The following is a 16,591-nucleotide window of genomic DNA, read 5'->3' on the forward strand; positions in this document are numbered from 1 at the left end:
AAATGAAGGGGATAAGGAGCTTCTAAATTCTTGAGAAAATTTTGGGAAGTAGGGAGAGATGTTAGGAAGCAAGGGAAAGTGGAAGTTCAGAGATTGAGTCAGGGGAAGGGGTCCAAAAGGGAAAAACATAGGTCTAGCCTAGAAAATTGCCAAGTTGTAGCAAGAAACTAGGGTTTGTGCGAAAATGAGGAATTTGGGGGATCTCAATGATGGGAAGTGTTTAATATGGTACATTAAGGATAGGGGAAGATGTATGAACATCAGGATACAAGTTTTGCTGATGATTTGACCATCCAAGAGAAATTACCTTCAAAACCCTAGGAGAGGGAAATGAACCTTACCTAGGCACAACTGAAGCATGAACAAGGTGTAAAATGACCCAGTGGAACTTGACATGATGATGAAAACCCTCTGAATGATGGTACACTCAGCTGAATGGTGACATGGACCGACATTTGGACAACTTTGACAAAAGTAAAAGAAAACCCTAGACCTAATACCTAGTGACCAAATTTTGCTTGAAGACTCACTGAAATGACAAAATTTGACCTTGACACCTTAAAATCACTTTGTAAGAGCATGTTTGATCACTGGAGGAAGGCTGCAAATACTGGCACTAACATGATGGATGAAGGAATATGTGAATGGAGGAGAAGTAAATGAGGAGGATTTACCTCCTACAATCCCTCTCCCTTGTCCCATTCAAGTTTTAACCTTAGTATTTGCCAAAATTACTTGATTTTCTCCTTCAATCCTGCATTCAATGCATATTAGCCCACTAGGAATCATATCCAAATGTAACTCATCTCATAAAAAAAATATACTAAAAAACATGTAATACGTTGTGGGAAAAGTTGGTTTGAATAAGCTATGAGGTGAATTAAGGCCCATATAATTACCTAATGATGAGGCTCATCATCACCCCCCTACTGAAAGGGTTTCTCATCCTATGAGAAACTCAATCAATATCCATATCCTTCATAGTTCTAGTGGCCTCCCTGACATCCCATGCCTCTGTTGTGGTTTCCTCTTCTTGCTCATAGAAGCCTGCTTTCCTTTCTACCTCCTCCCACTGCCTCTTTTATTCTTCTTCCTTCCTTTCTTCTAGCATTCCTAAGAGTAGTGGTGGACTGATTTTCAGGCCAATCCAATTGAATTTTATCCTTTGCATAGATTTCTTGTACATGGGTGTCCTGTTTAGTTCTTCTCTCAACATTTGAGGAGAGTGGTACTCTCTTATCTTTAAGTTGTATGGCAATGTGTTCCATCTCCTCAGGCAAGCATGTATGATATCATCCCCTAATAGCCTGAACATGTCCTCAAAATGTGAAATTGCTTGCTCTTGGGTAGCAAGATATCTAGGTGCAAGCTGAGGATCATTGGAAATTAAATTATGGGTACTGATGAGGGCCATGGGATCTAACTGTTCAGCTCTGATCATAAGAGTTCTAGTTTTCTCTCTTGCCAATATCTTCTTCATCTCTGTGAACCTTGATTCCTCATGTTTCATCCATGATTCCAAAGCCATCAACTATAAATCTCCTAGCTTGGTGTTAGGGTCCCATACATTCATGTTTGTTAAGGCCATGTTGTGCAAATAAAACTCAGACATCTTGGCCTTATCTTCTAGTGTGTTATGATCACAAAGATCAATGAACTGCCTGTAGTCCCGAAATGACATGGTTCCTCTCTGTGCTAGGGTCATGATCTGGAACTGCAACCACTGTTCCTTGAGGTATAGGGCATAATATTTAGCTGGAATCCTACACTGGATTGCCTCCAAAGAGAGACTGGCCATACATGCCAATTGATTCTCTCTTTCTTTTTTTTTCCTCTCAACCATGCATTTTATATTTATTGTTGATTTCTCATTATGGCCTCTCTGTCTCTCAAGCTACTTAGCTCTCTGCCCATCTCCTTGAGCTTCTCCTCCATGTGCCCAATTTCTTCCAGCCCCTTGGATTCAGTGATATGCATGCATCGGTGAGTTCTATCTCTCTCCTTCTCAAGCTCGAAGATCAGTGGAATAGAAAATTTTTGAGGTATGACCTTGCCTCCTTCAATAAACCTGTAGTAGAAGTCAAGGTTAGGTTGGGGGTTAGGTTATTTTGCCTCTTGGTCCTCTTTTTTAGTTCCTTGTTATTGGCCTACCTCCTTTTCCAATTTTTGTGTCTCCTGTAGGTTCAATAGAGGATCTTGTAGGAGTACTTCTGCTTCATGTAGATTCTGCTTTGTATCTTGTAGGATTGCTTGTTGGTTTGTGTTATATTATTTCCACGACTAGCCTCCCCTTCTTTGCGCTGATTGTGCAGCAGGGGGGTCACAGGGGGTTTGAGGGGGGTGGGTAGGCCCCCTCTACGGGGTCCAGGGCAGTGCCCCCGGAATTTTTTTTTGGACCCTATATTAGGTGGGGTGAACCTACATATGGTTTTGTGCATGGTTTTCACACATGATTTTGGGTGCGATGGTTTTCGGTCCATGGTATTGGATGCTTCATCATGTATATATATATATATATATATATATATTGTAACATTGAAAGGAACATAAGTTGGTAGTCTCGGTTGAGGGATCCAGGAGAAAATCTTTATGTATATGTGTTTTAGGTGTTATGCTCTCACATTGTTTATTTTTGTGTTTTAGAATTCATACGCAAGTAATTTCTGTACGGGGTTAAAACCTACATTTGGTATCAGAGTTGTTTTGGCTTCAAGGGGACACCTTTGTTACTGAGGGGTTTTGCTCGGGCCTGTGGTATACCCTGTTCAGTGGGAGATCTACAGGATCAATTCTGGCGGTGAAAGAAGATGGTGAGTAGTGAAAAGATAGAGATCAAGAAATTTAATGGTCAGAGTTTTGAGCTTTGGAAACTCAAGATGGAGGATCTGTTGGTGGATAAAGGTCAGTGGATCGTGGTAGATCTGGGTACTAAACCAACGAGAGTGTCCGATGAATAACGGAAGAAGTTGGATTAGAAAGCAAAGAGCACAATACGATTATGTGCCTCAGATTCAGTATTGTTGAATGTATCAGGGGAAGTTACAATGAAGGCTTTGTGGGACAAGTTAGGGACTTTTTACCAATCTAAGTCTCTAGTGAATAAACTATTCCTACAGAAAAAGCTGTATAACCTGAGGATGAAAGATGGAGACTCAGTGACAGAGCATTTGAATGCATTTAATATTGTGGTAAGTCAGTTATTATCTGTTGATATAAAAAATTTAGATGAAGATAAGTGCATTAGTTTGTTGTGTTCTCTACCAGATTTGTGGGATAGTCTGGTTATTGCAATAGGTAGCAATGCAACTGCCTTGCAGTTTGATGAAATAGTCTCATCCTTGTTGATGGAGGAGATGAGATGGAAAAATATGGAGAGCCAGAATGGTGATGCCTTGTCTATACGAGGACGGTCCCAGAGTAGAAACAAAAATAAGTCATCGAGTGGGAGATCTAAATCTCCAGGAAAACCTGTAAAAGTGGTGTATTGGAAATGTAGAAAGGAAGGGCACTACAAAAGGGATTTTAAATCTAAAGCTCCTGACAAAGGAAAGGGATCTGATGATTCTCCTTCTGTAGAGGTAAAAAACACCTTAGATGAAGGTGGGGATGTGTACTTGGCTTCTTCAAGTACAGATATAGATCATGAGGCATAGTTGATTGACTCAGGTGCATCCTTTCACTTCAATCCCCATAGAGAGTGGTTCTGTAAGTATGAGATATATGATGGTGGTGATGTCTTCTTGGGGTATGACAGGAAGGCTAGAATCATTGGTCATGAAAAAGTAAAGTTGAAGTTGCAAGGTGGAAGGATTAGAACACTTCTAAGTGTTTTGCATATTCCTGAATTGGCCAAAAATCTGATTTCTGTAAGCAAGCTAGATGATGCATGTGTAAAAACAATGTTCGAGAAAGAAACCTGCAAGATGGTTCAGGGAGCACTGGTATTGATGCGGGGAGCTCGGATTGGAACTCTGTAAAAGCTGCAAGGTAGCACTATTGTTGATGGGTGCAATAGTTATGTGGTTCCTGAAAGTGGAGCAGAAAATCTAGTGGCCTCTGGAGAAAATACCATGATATGGCATCAAAGTCTTAGACATATTGGAGAGAAGGGTCTTCGAATACTTCATGGTAAAGTTATGGTAGAAGGTATGACTAATAGCTCTTTGGATTTTGATTTCCATGAAAATTGTGTATATGGGAAGCAGAATCGGGTGAGTTTCCCCTCTGGTGGTAAGAGGGCGAAACATATATTAGAGCTTGTGCACAATGATGTGTTTGGACCTGTGAAGGTTCCATCACTGAGTAAGTCTGTGTACTATGTGTCATTTATAGATGACTTCTCAAGGAATACATGGATATATTTCCTCAAGAAGAAATCTGAAGTCTTTGATAGGTTTAAAGAATTTAAGGCTCTCGTGGAAAACCAGACAGAGAAGAAGATAAAGATGCCGAGGATAGATAATGGTGGAGAGTTTTGTAGCAAGGAATTTGAAGAATTTTGTAAGAAGTGTGGTATAGCACAAGAGAAGACTACTCCATACACACTGAGCAAAATGGAGTTGCAGAAAGAATGAACAAGATGTTGATGGAAAGGGCAAGAAGCATGCTCAGTGGTGTCGGGTTAGGACATGAATTCTAGGTAGAGGCGGTGGAGACAACATGTTACTTGGTCAACATATCACCTTCATCAGCGTTGGAGGATAAGACTCCACAAGAGGTATGGACTGGTAAGAAACCCTCTATTTCAGATCTGAGGGTAATTGGATGTGATGCATATGTACATTTTCAAAGGAGAAAAGAACAAAGTTGGATAGTAAATCTGAAAAGTGCATCTTTATTGGGTATAAGGATGGTTTAAAGGGTTATAAGCTTTGGAACTTAGTAACAAGGAATGTTGTATACAACTGAGATGTGGTGTTTAGAGAGGTGAAAAATGTTATTAAACATGAAGTCCATCAAAGGAATCTGAGAAGATAGAGTTTTAGCTAAAGGAGGAACAATCAAACTCTACAACAAAGGAGGAATCAGAAGATGAAGAGCCACAAACTCTGGTTGTGAGAAGATCAGTTCGAGAAATAAGGCAGTCATAAAGGCATAGTCCATCTCCTTTTTGTTCAAATTTTTCTTTATCTATTACTGATGATGATCCTAGAACTGTGAAGGAAGCAGTAGATTCAAAGGATGGAAAACTCTGGAAAGAGGCCACGGTGAATGAAATGGCATCTTTGCACAAAAATGAGGTTTGGGATATGGTGGAGTTGCCAGCTGGAAGGAAAACCATTGGTAGCAAATGGGTGTTCAAGAAGAAGACAAATGCAGAAGGAAAGGTGGAGAAATACAAAGCTCGGTTGGTAGCAAAAGGTTATTCCCAGGTGCCAGGAATTGATTTTGGTGATATTTTTTCTCTTGTTACCAAGGTAGCTTCTATTATATTACTTTTATCTGTTGTTGTTGCTTTTGATTTTGAGGTAGAACAAATGGATGTGAAGACAACATTTCTCCACGTGGATCTGGAAGAGGATATCTCATGAAGCAACCTGAAGTCTTTGCAGTGAAGGGAAAGAAAGAACTGGTATGCAAGTTAAAGAAGTCTCTGTATGGGCTAAAACACTCACCAAGGATGTGGTATCAGAAATTTGATACATTTATACGGGGACTTGGCTTCACCAGAAGCAAAGTAGATCACTGTGTGTATTTTAAATTAATTGGTGACCGTGTTATTTATCTGGTCTTGTATGTGGATGACATGTTGCTAGTTGGAAATGACAAAGAAATTATCCAGGATTTGAAGACCCAATTGTCCTCCAAATTCGACATAAAAAAGATCTTGGTGCTGCAAACTATATTTTGGGCATGGAAATTAAAAGAGATTGGGCAAAGAGAAAGCTCTGGTTAAACCAGAGGAAGTAAACCGGTGAAGGTTCCTATTCCTTTAGGTGTAAATTTATCTGTTGAACAATGTCCCAAGACACAAGAAGAGGAAGAGGACATGTCCCATGTTCCATATGCAAGTGTAGTCAGTAGCCTGATGTATGTAATGGTATGCACTAGACCAGACATTGCACATGTAGTGGGAGTATTGAGCAGGTTTATGTCAAAACCAGGGAAGGAGCACTGGACAACAGCGAAGCGAGTTTTCAAGTATTTGCCTGGCACTATGGATTGCGGTTTGTGCTACCAAGGAAGACTAGGATTTGACAGAGTTTTGGATATTTGTGGATTTGTTGATGCAGACTGGGCTGGAGATCTGGATCAAAGAAGATCTACAAGTGGGTATGTGTTTAACCTATTTGGAGGTGTAGTCAGTTGGATGAGTAAGAAATAATCTTTAGTGGCACTATCAACTACAGGGGTAGAATACATGGCAGCCACTCATGCAAGCAAGGAAGCAGTTTGGTTGCAGAGATTGTGTTCAAGTATGGGGTTAGTACAGGGAGCTGTAAGGATATACTGTGATAGCCAAAGTGCAATTTTCTTGGCAAAGAACCCTGCTTACCATTCAAAGACAAAGCATATTGATGTTCAGTATCACTTTGTGAGGGATATGATAGAATACAAAAAGGTGTTGCTAGTAAAGGTGGACACTCTGATGAAAATTGTAGATGCATTGACAAAATCTGTGAGCTCTAATAATTTCTCTTGGTGTAGAGAAACAATGGGCATTTCAGGGTTGGATAAATGACTAAGCTCTCCTGTGGCCCCTTGTGGAAAGAAAAAAACAAGTGGGATAATGTTGGGTTGTGTTATATTCTTTCCATGACTAGCCTCCCCTTTGTTGTGTCGATTGCGTAGTGGGTGGATCATAGGGGCAGGTAGCCCCCCTACCCTCTATGGGGTCCGGGGCAGTGCCCTGGGGGAATCTTTTTTTTTGGACCCTATATTAGGTGGGGCGAATCTACCTATGGTTTTGTGCATGGTTTTGGGTGCAATGGTTTCCGGTCCATGGTATTGGATGCTTCGGCATGTATATATATATGTATTGTAACATTGAAAGGAACATAACAAAAAATCAAGCTGGTAGTCCCGATTGAGGGATCTAGGAGAAAATATTTGTATATATGTGTTTTATGTGTTATGCTCTCACATTGTTTATTTTCTATGTTTTAGAATTCGTATGCAGGTAATTTCTAAATGGGGTTAAAACCTACATTGCTTTCCCTTGGAGGAGGTTGATCTAGTCCTAGGCCTTCTCACATAGATGATATGAGACTTAGGGGAAGGGATTTTCTCCTTTTGTTTATGTGAGTCTTCAATCACAATGGGAATTCTGGTTGGTGTTTGGGGTTTCCCTTGCCTTAGTCTTGTGCTTTTCCTTGTCCTGAAATATAAGGGGGTTTGCCTCTGTCTTTTTCCTTTTTTCTTGATGGGGGTGCTAAGAGCAGTGAGGGCAGCTGCTGCCTCTCTCTTAGTGGGTTTTGGAGACACCCTAGGTGACTCCTCCTTGTCTTCTTCCCCCTCCTTCCCATTGCTTTCTTCACCTATGTCTTTCCTTTCTTCTTCCTCTTGTAGATCCTCATCATCTTTATTAGTTCCCTCCTTAACATCCTCCTCTGTTTCTTCATCATCCTCCTTCTCTTTCTCCTCTTCTTCTTCATCTTCCTCATTTTATTCTATTTCATCTTCTTCTTCCTCCATCTCATCTTCATCTCCTTCTATTTATTCTTCTTCCTACTCTACTTCTTCTTCCTCTGCTTCAGTCTCTTCCTCTTCCTCTTCACTGACAATAGGACTAACATCATATGTGAGAGCCTTGATGTCTTCCTTTGCCTGCATGTCTCTGAAAACTGACCATTGTATAGGAATTCTGAGGTTTTGGAGGGCATATTCTATAAGGATTCTAATTAACCCATGGTGATCTAACTATTGGGAATTTCCCTCTTGCAATTTGATGCTTGAGTCTATCAGTGATTGCAGCAGGAAGTATGGTATGTTGACCCTATGGTGAGGGTGTGTTTTTGCTCGAAATCTCAATTCTTCAAGAAGCCTAAAATGATAGCCATAGACCACACTATACCTACCCTCACATGAAATGTATTTGATAAGTTGGTAGCTTACCTCGTTCCAGGGATATGGCAAACTTGCTCTCCTTACTCCATTTTTGTCCTCAGTGGGTTCCTCACCTTCTAAAAAGAATTTCCTTTTGGAAACCTGGTTATCTCCTTTGTCTTCCTTCCTCCATGGTACTCTTAGGGGAAGTGTGATAAATCTGTTGATGAGTTCAGGGGTGAGTTCTATGGAGAGGCCTCTTACCACAACAGTGGCATGGACTCTGGTGAGTGGAATGAGGGAGAGAGAAAAATCTTGGGGCACCTCATCATCACACCCCCTTAAGTTTTCAAAAAACACCATCCAATTATGCCTTGTGAAGATTTCTATTACCTGAGGGTGTTGTTGGATTCTCATAGTGTTAGTGGGCTCCCTCTTATTAAACCCTCTTGTCATCTTGGTTGGTGAGGTTTTGAGGAGATGAGATGGTTGATACAATTTTCAAATGCAAAAGTAAAAAATTGAGATGACTGTGTGGACAATTCTCTTGCACAGCTGCCAAATTCACTCAAACTAGAGGATTTTTTGTTCAATTTACTTGGAAAGAGGAATGTAATTATAGAGCCTACCTCTTCATAATGTTTTCTGTGGTCAACCCCCGAGATTTCCCCTCTGAAACTCCTCTCGGCCTATCCTGTAGATTGTCTCTGTGTATCCTGTAGGAATCCTGTGTGCAATCTTGTAGGATTTCCTGTGTAATCCTGTAGGAATTCCTGTGCAAAAAAACAATGGTGTCTTCCTTGCTGTAGGTTGCTTGGGTATGAGAGCAACTTGTGAGAGCGAGCCTTGAGGAAGTGAATGCATGAATGCATGGGGATGACAATTATTTCCTCTTATGGTCATTTGGGTTGAGGTGGTGTGCTGGCAGCCAAGGTACGGTTTCCATTTTTGGACCGTTGGTCCTCACTACCACCTCATCATTCCCCACTTCCTTGTAATCAACTCCCACTTCATGCTTCCGTAGCCTTAACTACTTTTGTCCTTCTCCTTTCTCTTTTTGAATTGACTACTACCACATGTGAGAGGACAAGTTTTTTTGTCTTTGTTGACTGATTGAAGGTGGCCAAGTTAATTGGCCTCCTTTCACTTATAAACAAATTTACTTGTAACCTTTACATCTTTTGACTATATTATGCACATGAGAGAGTGAGCAGGATACTTACCTGTGGTGCTTAATACCTTGCTGTAGTGGTTGAAGACCAAAGGTGCTTCCTGTGTGTATTGGCTACATGCTATTCTTCTTCCCTTTTATGTTGTTCTCTGATGATTTTTTTTTTTGTGGTGCAGGTACCTAGTGTTGAAGATGATGGCGTTGTTTTTGCTTTGGAGTCCCTTTTGCACTTGGATCATCATTCTAGAACCTTGTTGTTCTTATGATTTGTATTTTGTGGGATAGGCTGCTACAGGATTTCCTACAGGATGTCCTGTAGCTGCTTCTCCCTCAAAACTCTTAATCATACCCTCTACTGGGATTTTGAGGATGGTGACATGGATGGAGAGGGAGACTAGGAGTGTGGAGGAATACTCAGGTGATGCTCCCTATTTCTCTCTATTTCCTTCTTTTTCAAAGACTATGGTTTTTTTTTTCGAAACTGATATATTTTTTTAAGGGTGTATGTAGGGGTGCTGAAGGTGGACATAGGTATGGTCATGGAATGATGATGTAGGGGTGCTATTTTATTGACATAGCAGGTCAATTTTTCCTTTAAGGTCACTTCCTATAGGATTTCTGGGTCACTGTGATTCCTACAGGATCATCTTGTAGGTTTTTAGGGTATCTTGTAGGTTTACAGGGGATCATGTAGAAAACACAGGCCCCTTGTAAACTAAAGTAAAGGAGTGGAAAAAATGAGAGAAATTGTAGAGTGATGAATGAAAATGAGTGGAAAAATAGAATATGAGTGAAATAAGTCTCTTGGTGATCCTCCTTTTCTCTCGAATCGTCCTTCTTGTTGACCTGCAAAATAGAATTTTTCATGGTCTTTCTCTTTTCTTTTTTTTTTAAAACAACTAGGCTGCCTTTGAGAGGTTTTCATCCTAGCTGTTTGCCCTGGGCACCTCAAGAGATGTTTTCACCCAGGGATCTTTTTATTCTCATTTTTTCTCTTTTTTATATTGACACCATTGGGCTGCCCCAAGAGATTTTCAACCCGATAGTGGGGCTTAGGCGCCTCATGGAGGTTTCCACCTGAGTCCTTATTCTTTTTTTCTTTTTTCTCTCAGTGATTTTATGAGGTAGGAGTTGAAACTGGCTCCACTACCATCACTGTTTTATTGATATCATCAATGAATTCTTGTTTTGACAATGGTCTCTTGTAAATCTTCAGTTAGTTTCCATTAAAAAGTAAAGGAATGACCTCTTCATCTATGGTTCTGATCTGTATTGAACCATTATCATGGCATCTTTCTACAACATAAGGTCCTAGCCATCTTGTCCTTAACTTGCCCTTGAAGTCTTTATACCTAGAATCATATAACAGAGCCCAATCACCTTCTCAAAATTGTTTTTCCTTGATGTTCTTATCATGCTAGATCTTCCTCTAAAGTTGAATTACCTCTGTATGTAGGAGGGCCTGCATTCTGAACTCATCCAAACCATTCAACTGGAGAAATCTCTCTTTTTGTGCACTGCTGAGATCTAGATCTAGTTGGGCTGCCATCCTTAATGTGTTATACTCAAATTCAATGGACAACAAGACTTTTTTCCCATAGACCAGCTCATAGGGTGTGAATCCAGTGGTTGTCTTCCAGGTGGTATTATAGGCCCAGGTGGCCTCAACTAGTCTATCTGCCCAATCCTTCTTGCTGCTACTTACCACTTTGGTCAAGATTCTTTCCAACACTCTATTAGTCACCTCTACTTGTCCATTAGCTTGTGGATGATAGGGAGTGGAGGTTCTATGCTTGATCTTGTGCTGGCTGAGAAAGTCTTCAATCATGTTGGAGGTAAATTAGCTACTTTAGTTTGTGAAGAGCTCTCTAGGGTACCCAAATTTGTAAAATACATTCTCCGTGATGAACTCAGCTACCTTTTCTTCTATTGCTTCCTTAATTGCCTTGGTTTCAGCACACATAGCTAGATAGTCAGTGCACACAATGATGTACTGCTTTTGTTTGGAAGGAGGGTCAATAGGTCCAATGAAGTCCATGCCCCACTTGTCAAATGGCTCGAAAGTCACATGAGGTTGCAGAGGAATTTCATCTCTTGGAGTAGGCCTTACCATCTTTTGGAATCAATCACACTGAATAGTATATCTTTTCACATCCTGATGAAGAGTGGGCCAATAATAGCCTGCTTGTAACACTTTGAATGCTATCCTCTTTATTGAAAAGTGACCTCCACAAGGCCCATCATGATAGGTCAGAAGGATGTCAAAGACTTCCTCCTCCTTGACACACTTTCTCAAGATTTGATCTGGGCCAAGTTTGAAGAGATTGCCCCAATCCAAGTGAAGAGGGCGCTCTTCCTTACTATCTTTTTTTTTTCTTTGGAGGACAAGTTCGGTGGGAACTGTGCAGATACCAAGTAGTTTTTATATCAGCAAACCATGGAGAGAGAACTGAAATAGCAAATAAGTTCTCATCTGGTAACTGGTAATCAACCATCCCTTCTTCACTTGTAGGAAAATTTAATATGGACAAAAATTTTGCAACAACATTTTCCTTACCCAACTTATCAACAATAGTTAAATCAAACTGCTGTAATAAAAGTAACCATCTTATAATTCGAGCATTCACATCTGGTTTATTAATTAAATATTTGATTGCAGCATGGTCAGTATGCACAAATGTTTAATAGACTGTAATATAATGCCTAAACTTTTTCAATGAATGCACAACAGCCAAGGGTTCCTTTTCGATCACTGTGTAATTTAGTTCAGCCTTTAACAAATTCTTACTAATAAAGTAGATAACATAAGGCAATTTTTCATCTATCTAACCTAGGGCTGCTCCTATGGCTTTGTGTGAGGCATCATCATGAATATGAAAAGGAAGGGCCCAATTTGGGCCTCAGAGAATTGGTGCAGTGGTTAACTTGTTATTTAGGGTGTCTAAAGCCTCTTGACAACTTTTTGACCATATAAACTCAGAGTCCTTGGCTAACAAACCAAATAAAGGAGAGGCCAACTTGCTGAAGTCCTTTCTGAACCTTTAGTAGTATCCAACTAAACCTAGGAAAATTTTGACATCTCTCTACTTTTGAGGAGGTGGGACCCTTTGGATGATAGGTATCTTGTTTGGGTCCACCTGTAGTCCTTACTGAGATATTGAATGACCTAGCATGGTCCCTGCAATCATCAATAATTCACATTTTTTGGGACTAAGAGACAGGTTCATTTCAATGCATTTGTGCAGTACTTTGCCTAGGTTGGACAGAGCCTCTTGAAAATCATAGCCATAAGGTGTAAAATCATCCATATAAATTTCCACTGCATCATGGACTAACTCGGCGAAAATACTCAGGACTACTCTCTGGAAAGTGGCAGGAGCATTGCATAGGCCAAAAGGAAGGACCCTATAGGAAAAAGTACCCCAAGGACAAGTGAAGGTGGTTTTATCCTAGTCTTCCAGGCTGATCTGGATTTGGTTGTACCCGCTGAATCCATCTAGGAAAGAGAAAAAAATTTTCCCTGCTAGGCCATCTAGCACTTGGTCAATGAAGGGTAGAGGGAAGTGGTCCTTCTTTTGGCTTTGTTTAACTCCCTATAATCAATACAAATCCTCCACTCACCATTTTTATTTGGAACTAACACCAAAGGAGAGACCCACTCACTGTCGGAGATAAGGTAAATGAATCCTGCATCTAGGAGTTTTTGCAGTTCTTCTTTGACTATATCTTTAAGAGATGGATTCATCCTCCTTTGTAGCTGCTGGACTAGATTGCAACCTTCTTTGATGTATATGTGGTGAGTAGACACTGAGGGGTGTTCTCCCTTCATTTCTTTGTAACTCCAAGCGAAGGAATCTCGGTGTTCCTTTAGCATGTTGCTTGGAGAGCACAAAGTGGTGGATTGATTTTCAAGGTTCTCTCAAGGCCGAATTCTATGGTTTTGACACAGAAGGGGTTGGAATCAGCCAAGCATAGGTCAATTGGATGATTGTTCTGGGTTTCCTTTACTACGTCTTCTAAGGGAAATGTACTGGGAGTTGGACTTTGGAGTAGGTATTTGTTGGTTGCGTGGGGCTTGACCCAGGTTCAGCATTAGTTAGCCAAACAAATCCAAACACTAATGGCCCTTTCAGCATCAGCCCGCAGAGCGCGGGCTGAAGTCTCACCCGAAGCAGTATGGGGGGATGTTGGAACCAAGCTTCCGCACTTTGAGATGGTCGTGATATTGATTTATACCCTCTATTCCTACTTTCGCACAGGTCACCAAGCTTTAGGTCTCTGTTAGTCTAGCCCTTTATTGCTCCCTTTAATACCTTCGCGAAGGTGTATGGTTGACCTTTGTGTAGCCTTAACCAACGATCTAGGTACTTTCGCACTGCTATGACATCAGGCTGTATAGGTTCCTAAGTTATCTCAAGTGTATTACTTATCTTACTAAACAATCACAGTTAGCACCACGTAAACAGATATTCTTACTTGCATTTTATTAGCTAATACAGTCACATACATTTGCGCATCACATGGAGATTATAAATTAAACCCAAAATGTAATATAACCAGATGCATTAACAAGAAATAGCTACAAAGAATTTACAAAATACTTCTCTTTATTGATATCTTTATATTATTACAGACTCTATTCGCTCTGCTTACATAGTTGTAGGGGTCGACGCCCTCAGCTGGGGACTTATACCCTAGGCCTCTGCGCACTCAGCTGCAGAGCCTCTACCTACGCTAAGACCTGAAACACTTAGAATCCTCTACCAAGACTCCAAGACTTCTCTTATTTTTCTTCAAAACCTAACTACTTAGAGCTTGCTTACTTAGCTCCTTTTATACAATCCCATGGTCCATGGACCATGGGTAGATCTTTACAACTGACTTTACACTTTACAAAATAAGGGTGGAAAACCCTTCATGACTCATGACACCTTCATGCTCCACGACCACAAAATGTGGATACTTTACAACTTTATTACACAATTGATCCAAAACATGGGCTTTTAGCCCCAAAACTGTCCTTGGGGGATCTTGTTCCCAACAATGTTCAATCAAATCATCTTCATCCTGTTGTCCTCCTCCCATGGTTATTTCTAAAGTATAAATTTGGGCAGAATAAAATTCATCTTCTTCCTCCTCCTCCAAATATAAAGGTAAATCATGCTCTAGAGATGGCTGACCAGGAGGGTATAGAACTAACTGCTTGGACATATGCCCATTCTTGATGGTCATATTCCCAGCTCTACAGCTAATGTAAGCATCAGTAGTGACCAACCAGGGTCTCCCAAGGATGAGAAGGTAACCAGTAAGCTTAGCCTTAGGCTGGAGAACTAGGAAATCTACAGGATACTCCCAAGAGTCAATGGAGACCATCACATCCTCCACAATCCCCTCAGGGGTCACTGTGGAATGGTCTGCAAGTTGCAGAACTATTGTGGTCTTCCTCAATGAACCTTGGAGGTTGAGCTTGAGCATGGTGTCCTTGGTCATCACATTAATGAAAACACTAAGTTCAATCAAAGTGTGTGAGACAATGGTGCCAATAATGTGCACATCTACTATAGGGCTTCCAGGGTTCAAATACTTTGGACAGATTAACTGCCCCAGCATTAAGACGGACAGTTGTCCAATGACATTAATGGTAGGGGAATCCTTTATTCACCTCCCTGGATGCTTGAAGCACTTCTCCTTAATCAACTTATTGTAAATAGGAACATCTTTTATTTCTTGGAGAAGTGGAATCTTTACACATAGATTTTTCAATTCTCCCAGAAGTTCAGTCTCTTCTGGGGTAGGGTGGAGTGGTTGGGTTAATCTTGCACGAAATGGTGGATTCACTTTAAGAATGCTTTCCTCTCTTTCTTCCTCAACCTCCCTAGGTGGAGGTGGAGGTTGGTTATCCGGGAGAACTCTCCCATATCTCAGGTTAATCTCCTGGATTTCCATAACATAAGCTGGATATGATGTCTCTCCACTGTATACTTGTTGAGCCTGTCTGTTTTTCAGGTTTGGATTTAGCTGGGCAGGCATCTGGGGTTGCTTTGGTGGAGTAGAATGTAACAACTATGGTTGGGCAGGTGGTGGAGGCAATAAAGCTAGAGCATTCTTGTATTAGGGCCTCCACCCCAGGGGTGGTGCATTCCACTGAGGTTGTGGCGGAGCATGTGGTTGAAATGATTGGCTAGCTTGCTGGGAGTGATACTGAGATGCAAAGGACCAAGGAGGGGGTGTAGACTAGGAAGGATGAGTAGGGGGTCCCAAAGAAGGTATGTCTATGGTTTGGTTGGGGTTGTAATATGCATGGGATGACCCTTGCATGCCCTGCTAGTATGGTCTAGGCCCATGAGGTTTCCTTTGGTTTATGTAGTAGAGTTGTTTAGTGGCCCCTTCAACTCTTTGATATACAACTTTGAGTCCAGGAAAAGAAGGGCACTTGTCTATGGAGTGGTTTTCTTCACATACTGGGCAAATTTCAATAGAATTCAGTGGACATTCATTCCTAGGGTGCCTCCTGGTGTATTTAGGACAAAAAATGGCCAAGGCTCTCTCTGCTTCCTCCTGCTTTCTCTTAATTTGCATAGTGTCCATTTGCAAGGCAAGGGTTTGCAACATCTCACTTTTGAAATCTTCCAACATGTTTCCAATTTCACCCTTGATGGATGAGTTGGAAGAGGATGTACTGACCATAGGTTGACTACCCCTACCCTTTTTCCTAGCTGCCCTAGAATGGTTTCTAAAGACAGTATTGATATCCTCATAGGGTAACTGGTAGATATCTCCTCCTGCTAACAAGTGTAGGGTATCCAAAAGATCTTCCCTAACTCCCCTAAGCAAGACCATCTTTAGTGACTCAAGGTCAAGTTTGCACCTGGTGCTTTTGTAACTAAGCTGGAATCTTTCTTCGTAATCCTCTAGGGATTCATCATTGCCTATGGTCATCCTAAAAATTTCCTCTTTAGTATCCTTTGACCGACAGTAGTCTCGATACTTGTTGTTAAAGGATTGCTGCATCTCAGCCCAAGTTGTGATGCTATCCCTAGGTAAATCCATGAACCAGCATAATGCCACATCCTTGAGGGTAGATGGAAATAGTTTTAGCTTCTACTCATCATCTATATAGTCATAGGTCCAGCATATAACAACAAACTCAAATAGGAAAGTTTCGAGGTCTTCTGTGGTCAAGCCATGGAAATGAGGTAGGGTAGAGAAGCTTATATTTTTCATCTTAGTGCCCCCATTGGTTTCCCTAATGGGGAAGGCACCCTCAACTCTCTATCTATCCCTCTGTCATTTATGTTTTCAGCCATTGCTTAAGTAGGAATGGGTTCTTCTTCTTCTTCTTCCCCTATAGGTTCTTCAAATCTGTCAGGTTTCTCACCTAAGGATTCCTCCAGTTCACAGCCACTAAAGAAGAGTGAAGGTTGGCTGTTTGAT

This window comes from Pinus tabuliformis, chromosome Q (genome assembly GCF_031772625.1).
Source record: "Pinus tabuliformis cultivar Carrire ecotype Pingquan chromosome Q, CPIR1, whole genome shotgun sequence".
Classification (NCBI taxonomy): domain Eukaryota; kingdom Viridiplantae; phylum Streptophyta; class Pinopsida; order Pinales; family Pinaceae; genus Pinus; species Pinus tabuliformis.